The following is an 11,614-nucleotide window of genomic DNA, read 5'->3' on the forward strand; positions in this document are numbered from 1 at the left end:
ACACACACACACACACACACACACACACACACACACACACACACACACACACACACACACATCCCCCCTTCCACACACACATCCCCCCCTTCACACACACACACTCACATCCCCACAAACACACACACACACACACACACACACACGCATGCACGCACACACACACACACACACCCCCTCCCTCCCGCCCCCACACGCACACATATCCACACACACGCACATCCCCAAATACACACACACATCCCCCCTACCCCCCCCACACCCCCTACCCCCCCCACCCCCCCCCCCCACACACGCACACACATATCCACACAAATGCACCCACCGCCAATACACATCCCCCCACATATATCCCCACACACATATCCCCACATACACACATCCCCATATAAACACATCCCCACACACACACATCCCCACACACACACATCCCCCCATTCACACACACCACACACACACACACACACACACACACACACACACACACACACACACACACACACACACACACACATCCCCCCTCCACACACACATCCCCCCTCCACACACACATCCCCCCTCCACACACACATCCCCTCCTCCACACACACATCCCCACAAACACAAGCAACACACATCCCCACAAACACACACACACACATCCCCACACACACACGCACACACATCCCCACACACACATCCCCACACACACACACATCCCCCCACACACACACACATCCCCACACACACACACACATCCCCCCCCACACACACACCCCCACACCCCGCCCACCACACACACACCCACACACACATCCCCCCTTCACACACACACACACACACACACACACACACACACACACACACACCCCTGCACACACACATCCCCCCCTCCACACACACACATTCACATTCCCACAAACACACACACACATCCCCTCCCTCCCGCCCCCACACACACACATAGCCACACACACGCACATCCCAAAATACACACACACATCCCCACACACACACACACATACCCCCTACCCCCTCCCCCACACACCCCCACGCCCCCCCCCACACATATCCACACAAACGCACCCCCCCCAATACATATCCCCCCACATACAACCCCACACACACATCCCCATATAAACACATCCCCACACACACACATCCCCAAACACACACATCCCCATACACACACATCCCCCCCTTCACACACACACACACACACACACACACACACACACACACACACACACACACACACATCCCCCCTCCACACACACATCCCCTCCTCCACACACACACACACACACACACACACACATCCCCCCCCCTCCCGCACCCACACACGCACATCCCCAAATACACACACATCCCCACACACGCACGCACACACAACCCCACACACACACCCCTACCCCTCCCCCCCCACACACACATACACACACACCCCCCCCACACACACACACACCCACATATCACCAAAAACGCACCACCCCCCCCCCCCCCCAAATACACATCCACCCACACACACATCCACCCACACACACATCCCCACACAAACACATCCCCACACACCCCAACCCCCACATCTTTCCCTTCACCCCCCCCCCCCCCCACCCTCCACACACACATCCCCCTGTACACACACACACACACACACACACACACACACACACACATGTCAGGTCTCAGATTTGTTACTGCTTAATGCTCAATTATAAATGCCGGTTGACTGACGTATTACCACGTAAGCTATGTTATAAAATGCTGTTCTATAATGTTATTTCATGAGTTAATAAAATGTATTCGAACCTTAGGTAGGCTGCTTGAATCGTAGACATAAATCCTTTGATAAATTGCCAAAAACATTAACTGTTTTGTTTAATGACAGTGACGCCTGAGTTACAATGAGGTTTTTGCTTCGCTTTCATTTAAAATGAGGAAAGGCTCGCTTCAGTCGTGTTGGACAAATTGTATACGTGTGCACTTTCGAGGCTAGATAAGGCCGGTCGTAAAATCCCTATCATGATTCTCAGACGGCGCCTCGAGCCGCGGGCAGGAGAACGCTCACATGCGCGTGATTTTGCGTAACACTAGCAGAATGTTTAGGTTGCAGACATAAAACCTATCGTGAACCATATATATTTTGTATTAATCACAGCGACGCTTGACTCTGTATAAACATGCTCTGAATTACTCATTTTGAACAAACCCATATACTTTATGGGTTTGTCGAAGCCAAGAATGCACCCTCCCTTTAATGAGTTATATTTTCTGCCTCGTCGGAGTTTTGAAATCACATCTGGTCCGAATGATAAGGTGCGTGCTGCACTCCCCCGAATGACAGCGCGGATAACGGTGGGGGCTAGGAATGACGGGGAGGGACTCTCGCCAGTCGCTTTGTTCTCTCGGAGATTTTCTGATAATCGTATTCATATATAAATGAATGAGAATCAATGTGTTTTCAGGAAGGCTTGACTTGGCATGTTCTTGCTGTAGCTTGCTGTAGATGTCTGTCTCCTCCGGATCCGTATAAAGTGTTATTTTAATAAAGGTCTCGTCATTCTCAAGCCTGTTGGTGGAACTCTACTTCGATCAGAAAAGGTGGTTTCTGACATTTGGTGCCGTGACTCGGATTGCAGCAGACAGAGGACAGAGAGAGCGGACCCCGAGCGACAGAAGGAAGGCTGTCCGAACGCCGGGACGCCGGCACGTCGTACCTTCCTTCCTGGAGCGGGTTCAGCCCGTTCCTTTCTGCCTTCTGCTCTGCCTGCTCTCCGAACAGAAATTGTAAGTAGAGGCTCATTTCAGGCCACAGAATGACGTGTCTTTGTTGAAATCACCTGGATATCATTTAAGAGTAACGTTACAATATTTGCGCTGGATAAACATTAAGAGTAAAGCTAAGGATAGATTTAGCGCTGGATATTATTTAAGAGTAACGTTACAATATTTGCGCTGGATATTATTTAAGGGTAACGTAATAATTAACAAGGACGAGGGGGAAAGTGAGGTCGGACAGCCGTAAAGGTTGAGTAGGCCGAGAACTTTCCAGGAAGGATCAGCCCAGAGCAACAAGATGGGAAACAAGCTAACGAAAGAAGGGGAACCCCTCAAGGGAACCCCGGCATCTTTCATGTTTAAGAGGCATCATTTTGCCGCGGTAAGACCAATAAAGGACTGGGCTGTGCTAACTAAAGATTTAAGTCATCCCTGGCCAGAGGAGGGATCGTTTGCACTTGACAAATTGGAAGTGTTGTACGGAGCTTTGGATAAGCTAGAAAAGGAAAAGAAACACTTCCCACCCGATTATTGGAAGGTGTTTGGGTGGTGGGAAAAGGAAGGAATGAAGCGATTGGCGGCCACAAGACAGGCTAGCCTGGCAGGGGAAGTACTGAAGCTTCAGGACCAAAAGAAGCAAGCAGACAAGGTTCAGGACAAAACAATTAGGGAGGTAGTTAAGCAAGAAAATCAGCGGCTAATGCCGCTCGTCCAAAATCCGGACCAAGACCCCGCGGTAGGGGAGGCAGCTGCCATGCCCCTACCCCCTCAAGCCCTGAGCCCTGTCCCCGGGCCACAGGCGCCACCTCCCCCACCCCCGCCCCTGTTTCCCCAGGGGTTAGACCCCCAGAAAACTAGACCAGCCGCCCCTCAGGTTCACCTTAGCCCGGGCAATCCATTTAGAAAACAAGAAGCTAGTGGGGCGGACAGCGGGTTCGCGGCCCCAGAGGGGCTAGGAGAACTGTACCCCTCATTGGAAGGGTTCACGGAATCAGAGAACCCACAGCCTACAATCGGGATGTGTCCCTTAAAAACCATAGGACTGAACAGGGGGGCACCCATTAACGTCAGGATACCCTGGAGAGAATCAGATTTGGCGTCTATGCAGGAGCTGGTGAGAACCCTGCTGGCTGAACATCCCGGTCAGATACCGGAATTTATGCGTATGTGGATACAAAATACAGGTGCAGATTGGCGGGACGTCTGCCACATGGGGAAGGCTGTATTGCCCGCGCGGGTGTGGGACCAGGCCAAAGTACACGCACGCTGGCCAAATGTAGCACCGCCCCCGGCCGCAACCGCGGCCCAGACCCTCGCCGATTGGGAGGCCCTGGTCGACCTATTGTTGGCCGGGGTATACACCGCACTGATGCCAGCCGCAGGGCCAGATTGGAATAAAATATACGGCCTAAAACAGAAGCATGGCGAAGCAGCCATCGATTGGAGAGAGAGGGTAGAAAGAGCAGTGTTAAAGTGGGGAGGACTGGGCCAGGTGCGGGCACAAGATCTCCCTCACGCTGTAGTGAACAACTTTTTGGTAGAAGGGATGAGACCGGCAGTTAGGAAGCGCATTCAAACGGCTATGATAGGATGGAGAAACACCCCAACCGACCAACTAGTTGAAGCGGCCGAACAATGTGGCGACGGAGACGATAAGAAGGTCGATGTTAAGGACGACATGTTGCAAATGCTGGTCCAGGAAAAACGGGCCCAACTCAACCAAAAAGAGAAGGGGAATCGAGGCCAAGGACGGGCCCAGAATCGGAACACTAGGATAGAGCCCAACGAAGAGTGGGGCCGCGATAACGAAAACGACGACGACGTCGACGATAACGACAGGGGACGAGTCGACATGCGGACACAAGGACCCCCTCCCCAGAATTGGAACACACAAGGACCCCCTCCCCAAAACTGGAACATGCAGGGGCCCCCTCCACAGCCGCAGAGCTGGGCCATGCAAGCACCCCCTCCACAGACCTGGGCAGTACAAATGCCCCCTCCCCAGAACGGGTATCCACAGGGACCCCCTTCCCAAATCGATGGGCCTCCCCCAAGTTATTGGGCCCCAAGCGGAGCGAACGGGAATGGGCCGCCACAATGGGACCAACGGAACCAACAGCCTGCGAGGCGTCCGACGCAACAGGGTCAGCGCAATAGCAACAGGTACCCCGCATCCACCGCTCCACAGGGGGCGTGCTTCCGTTGCGGACGGACGGGACATTGGAAACGCGATTGCCGGGGGCCCCGCCAGGGGTACCCGCCACAGAGAAATCAAGTAGCCTATTGACAGGAAGCCGGCGGGCCGCCCGTAGAATGTCCCCTCTTGACTATGACACCAACCGAGGAGCCGACCTTGACACTAGACGTAGATGGGCAACAGGTAGACTTTCTCGTCGATACGGGCGCTACTCGCAGTACTATTAACGAGGGGCAGCTACCATCCTTGCGCCCCACAGATAGGGATGTCCAGATAGTGGGAGTTTCAGGCTTGCCCCAAGCGCTCCCTATTTCAGAAGAGGTAAGAGTGGTGTGCGGCCCACTAGAGGCTAGACACGCTTTTTTGATGACTACCACCGCCCCGACTAACTTGTTGGGACGGGATCTACTTTGCCGTTTAGGCTGCCAAATTTCATGTACGGAGCAGGGAGTTTTTGTAGACGTCGCGGAATCCAAACGCGATCTGTTAATGACGGCATTGTCTCGGCCCGGCCCCACCGCCTACTGGTGGAGCCTGGAAAAGAGGGCTTTGGCCACTTGGATACATGTCCTAGACACAGTGTGCTCCCGGAACGACGGGTTGCGAGATTGGCTGCGCGTACATCAAATTACAACAGACATAAAGGACAACCCTCCCCATTGCACGGCTTACTACGATGCTAGGGGCGATGATGACGAGTACCGAGAAAGGATAAAGGGGTCAATAGGTAAGAATTCGGACCTATCGTTGTCAAATATATGGGTTGGACGGGAGGGAATAGGCGTCAAGGTAACCCTAACTGCGGAGCAGCGGGCGTTGTCTCAGTATCCCGCAGGGGTGGACGCCCATGTTACCCTCACCACCGCCAAAGGGTGGCCGGCGGAAAGTGTAGGATGGATGATGGGGCGCTTGCGAGAAATTCCGTGCAGCGCCATTTATGAAGTGGACCACTGGACAGTGACAGTGCTCGACAAAAACGAGGGGTATGTAATCACCCATGATGAGCAAAGTATAGAAGGAAAATTTGAAGAGACAGACCTGCCCCCAAAGGGCACCCACGTTGTACGAACGGTGCCTCAGGGCCCGGGCGAGTCCGATGGCCTTTTAGAGGAGGTCCCGGCCGATTTGTGGTCCCAACACGACAACGACGTGGGGCGAATTCGCGACGCCAAACCTCTGGTAATACCGATCCAACCAGGAATGCCCCTCCCAAACGTGAGACAATATAAATTGCGGCACGAGGCCGATGCGGGCATAGAGCCAGTGATTCAATCTTTGGTGAAACAGAAAATAATTGTGGAAACTAACAGCCAATGCAACACACCGATTTTGCCCGTGAAGAAACCAATGCAGGATAAATGGAGGTTCGTGCAGGATTTGAGGGAAGTGAACAAAGTCATACAAGGCATACACCCAGTGGTACCAAATGCGGAAGGCCTTATGACATCTATCCCACCGGACGCAACACATTTTACCGTCATTGACCTATGCTCTGCCTTTTTCTCCGTACCTATCGCACCTGAGTCACAATACTTGTTCGCCTTCACCTTTAGGGGGCGCCAGTTCACCTGGACGGTGTTACCCCAAGGGTTCTCCGACAGCCCCACCCTGTTCTCCCGAGCGCTGCACCGCGATTTGGCAGACGTGGAACTAAAAGGGGGATCGGTGTTGTTACAATACATTGACGACTTGTTGATTTGTTCCCCTTCCAAGGAAGCCTGCGAAGGGGACTCCATGGCCCTGCTAAGAGCCTTGGCGGCCAAGGGCCACAAGGTGGGACGGAGAAAGCTCCAATTTGTACGGAAGGTAGTAACCTATTTGGGTCATGCCATTTCACACGGGAAGCGAGAACTGCATGCTGGACGAGTGACCGCTATCATGGAATCGCCACGGCCAAGTACGCAACGACAGATGTTGCGCTTCCTAGGTATGACGGGTTACTGCCGCTCTTGGATAATTGACTACGCACTACTTGCTAAACCGCTGTACGAAGCCACCAGAATAGGAGAACCAAACTACTTGGTTTGGACGGACGAATTGATGCGCTGTTTCGAGGGGCTGAAAAAGGCATTGGTAACGGCACCGACTTTAGGACTCCCCGATTATGCGAAACCATTCACCCTTTACACTCATGCAATAAGGGGTTTTGCTCAGTCCGTTTTGACACAGACTCATGGAGATAAGGAACGACCGGTAGCCTACTTTAGTAAAAAGCTGGAACCGGTCGAGCAAGGGTTTCCGGTGTGCCTGCAAGCCGTGGCAGCGGCTAGGTACGCAGTGGAAAGGACAGCGGACATTGTGATGGGGCACCCGGTAACGCTACAGGTACCACACTGCGTCACTTCACTGTTACTACAGCGGACAACACAACACTTATCGACCACTAGATTAATGCAATACGAAACAGCACTGATTACGGCCGCCAACGTCACCATTAAACGTTGCACTACACTCAACCCGGCCTCACTGATGCCCACCCCAGAGGAGGGCGAACCCCATGTATGTGTTGATGTAGTACAGCAAGTCTCTACGGTACGTCCGGACTTGAAGGACGTTCCCCTCGATAACCCCGATCGTGTGTACTACGTCGACGGATCAGCTAAACGCGGATGGGACGGCTCTTTGCTATCCGGATACGCGGTGTGTTCAGATAATGAGACGATAGAAAGCGGGCGCCTTCCGCCCACATTTTCCGCCCAGCAGGCGGAGCTGTGCGCCTTGACTAGAGCATGCAGCTTGGCGGCGGACCTTGCCGTCAACATTTATACAGATTCAGCATACGCGCACGGGGTAGTTCACGACAAAGGGGCAATTTGGAAGATGCGAGGCTTTCTCACATCTGCGGGTTCGGTCATAAAAAACGGCGAACTGGTTGAAGGGCTACTCCGAAGCATCTTGCTCCCCCGCGCTATCGCGGTGATCAAATGTCGCGGCCACCAAAGGACAGACTCTGACGTCGCCCGAGGCAACACCAGAGCGGACGTAGCGGCAGGAAAAGCGGCCAACCAACAAATAGGACGGAACATGCCGATGGTAACGCGAGCAAAAGGGGCACACACGCAAACTGCCAACGTACCGACCTCAGGACTAACCCCTTCCTCGAAAAATGAGTGCACCATCACCATCGCCTCACCGACTAATGAGGACGTTATAAAACTTCAAAACGCAGCAACAGCAGCCGAACATGATGACTGGGTAAAACGAGGGGCCACACGCCCCGGACCAAATGCGATGTGGACCCTTCACGGAAAACCAATAGCACCCAAGGAACTACTGCCTTGGCTGGCACGTATGGGACATCAAAATGGCCATGTGTGCCAGAGGGGGGTGATAGAACAGATAAACTATACCTGGGCGGCACCGGGACTGTCGCGAATCGCATCTGAGGTGTGCCGGTCATGCGCGATTTGCCAACAACACAACAGGGGGGCACCACCTAGGCACCCACATAACGCGGGCCATCTTCGACCAATCGGGCCCTTCTGTCATGTCCAGTTCGATTTCATTAACATGGAACCAAGTATGTCGTTCCGATATGTCCTGGTAATCGTGGACATGTTCACAAAATGGGTCGAGGCCTATCCATGCGTTAAGTCAGACGCCCCGACAGTAGCCAAGCGCCTCGTGCGGGATTTCATGTGCAGATTCGGCATCCCTCAGAAAATTTCGTCAGACAAAGGGGGCCATTTCACGGGAGAGGTGATTAAGGGCATCCTAAAGGCACTGGGCGTGAAACAATCTTTCCATTGCGCTTATCACCCACAATCAGCGGGACTTGTGGAACGCACCAATGGGACGCTGAAACTTAAGGTAGCCAAGATCTGTGCAGACACAGGTTTGAAGTGGCCGGAAGCACTCCCGCTGGCGTTAATGAGTATTCGTTCCACCCCGGGCCACACCACGGGCCTTTCCCCCCACGAGATATTAATGGGACGACCTATGAGTTTGCCCGTTTCGGCCCCGATGGACATGTCCAAATTTGACTTGCCTGTGATGGATGACATGCTTTTAAAGTTTTGCAGAGGATTGTCCAATGTGGCACGCAGCATTCACGCCCGGGTACGAGAGGCGTTGCCTGAACCAACAAACCACGCCATCCACGACTTCCAGACCGGCGATTACGTGCTCGTAAAACACTTCACCCGCAAGAACGCCTTGGAACCAAGGTGGACGGGACCAGTCCAGGTGTTGCTGACTACACCAACGGCCGTCTTTTGCGAGGGCAAGACCTCGTGGATCCACGCCACGCACTGTAAGTTGGCCATACAAGCACCAGACACTACACCACAGCAACCACAGTAAGGATGGGCCTAATCATAGGTACGATACTATTGGTAGCGACAGCAGCTAGGGGAAACTCCGATTCCAATAGATGCGAAAACGAAACCCGACACCTCACCGTAACATGGGGACAAAGAGTATCACTACCATGTTTCGAACAGAAAGCCCTGCACACAAATTGGGTGAACATAAATTGGCTAGCACTGTCGGCAGGGCCTGGACGCGTTGGCATGGTACTACAAAAGCAACGAGAGTTCCGGGAAGACGGGCAAGCTAGAATTAAGACCTTGGCCCAACCAGGATACCAATGGGGAACCCCTGATTTTAAGCTACAAACACGCACACGCCTAGGGAAAGACATGACCATGCAGGTCCGGTGCAGCGTCTGGACCCCTGGCGCGGCCAGGGGCGAAACTAAATACACACCATGCATCGAATACATACTCACGCCACACCCCCAGAATAAGGCCCCAAAGAAGGGGGAAAACACATATTGGAAAGTGGCCAGGGAGGTGGCAACAATTCAAAATAGGACACACTGCTGGTCGTGCATGCACTTTCCCCAAGCAGGCACCACAGGAATACACATGATAGTGCTACCTCTGTCCCTCAATGACCTCTGCTCACAACCTATCGATTCCCCATGTTTAGTCACCACGCTGGAAAGAGAAGGGGTTGACAACGGCAAGAGTTGCAATCGACAATTTAATTATCGCCCGTCAATGATTGCCCATGTGGCCGAGAGGCCTGCCCCCGTCTGGGTCAAACCACAGAAAGGGACGGTCTGCCTCCAGGGTTCCGGCCACTTGCGTATGGGAGAATCAGAATGCGCCTACACTCTCCCCGGGAAGCTGGGACAAGGGAGCTCGGGGATTACACTACGAATAGTACTGCAAGATAAACACAACCACAACATAACGGCTATAACATTCTCTAGGGGGGTTAGTAGGATTAATGGGGTGGTAAGGGGAACCCAGTGCTTATCCACCCACCTGGTCCCACCCCATGGGACAATGTTTATATGCGGCGACAAGGCTTACCCCTATTTACCAAATAATTGGGGGGGCACATGTTATCTGGGTTCAGTCCTTCCTGACGTTGAGATACTGGATGAGCTAGACCCAAAGTCCTTGGACAGGCGTTATAAGAGGTCAGTCATGAACGAAGATGGAACCACTAAACTACACGGGAGCCTATGGGAAAAGGTGTTTGGTTTCTTCTTCCCAGGAGCGGGCACAGTCATGGATAGTTTCCGGATAGATAAATTGGCTTTGGCCCTAGAAAAGGTGGCAAACGACACCGCTACGGCTCATGACATACTATTGGATACGGTGATTCACATGCGTACAATGGTGATGCAGAATCGGGTGGCTTTGGACATGCTCTTGGCAGAGAAAGGAGGGGTATGCGGAATAATAGAGGGAAAATGTTGCACTTACATACCCGATCCATCTGAAGGAGTGTCAGCCGCAATAGTGAGACTAAGGGAAACTAGCCACGCCCTGACGATCGATCGGATCGCGCGCGAAAATTCTTATACATTTAGCTGGCTCACTGACTGGTTCCAGGGATGGACGGGCACCATAGTGAAGTGGTTATTGACCGCACTGGCTGTGATAATCGGGGTAGTAATTTGGGGGGCACTAATGAAATCTCTAGTCCTCCTCTGTATGAGAAAGTATTTTACAGGATGGAAATTGAAGAAGCCGCCGACAACGACTATGGTTCTGACCACAGAGGCCGTCGACCTGAACGGGTCCTTCAACAAGGCAGACGTGACCGGCGCTCCAGAAAATTGCATTGAATTTTGTAATGACTGTGATACTTGTGTTGATCCCATGTGGGAACTGGCTGCTGCCTGTAACGGTGTCTGTGATGACTGTGATACTTGTGCTATAAACCCCTTGCGTGTACTGGCTAACGCCTCTTATGTATTACAAGCTGACAGCTGCACGCCCCCTTCTGACCCAACTATGGATCTGATTGCGACGCTGGGTCTGGCGGTTGAGGGACCCGACGCGGATGTCCTAGACCCGCAAGCCGACCAGGCGCCCATGGGAGACTTTGACATAAAGGAAGTCCCTCTCTTTTCTTCAAATGTTTCGGATCTCTTTGATCCACATGTTGCGGATCTCTTTGCTTCAAGTGATTCGGATTCGGATTTTTACGCTCTGTACCCTGACCAGGAAATTGAGACACAAGATACTGACGACATTTTGTATTCCCCAGAACAGCAACACGTGAGGGACCTCATGGGCATGACCGTTGATTAACTTCGAAGATCTGCAAGGACTGCGTCTGCAAAGGGTGGGGGGAGCCAGTTCCGCAGGGGAAGTGATGCACCCTCTGGCGGAGCAGAACCTCATCTGGACCAGACGT

The 11,614-nt window shown here is 53.0% G+C and overlaps 1 long non-coding RNA gene across 1 annotated transcript; it reads left to right on the forward strand.

The window, feature by feature from the left end:
* The first annotated feature begins 2,160 nt into the window (after positions 1–2,160).
* Positions 2,161–11,156, forward strand: LOC144890751 (uncharacterized). The gene is made up of 2 exons (XR_013622521.1): positions 2,161–2,766; positions 9,001–11,156. It is a non-coding gene; the product is annotated as an uncharacterized LOC144890751 (long non-coding RNA).
* The last annotated feature ends 458 nt before the right edge of the window (positions 11,157–11,614 follow it).

This window comes from Myxine glutinosa, chromosome 2, assembly GCF_964187855.1.
Source record: "Myxine glutinosa chromosome 2, kmMyxGlut1.1, whole genome shotgun sequence".
Lineage (NCBI taxonomy): Eukaryota > Metazoa > Chordata > Myxini > Myxiniformes > Myxinidae > Myxine > Myxine glutinosa.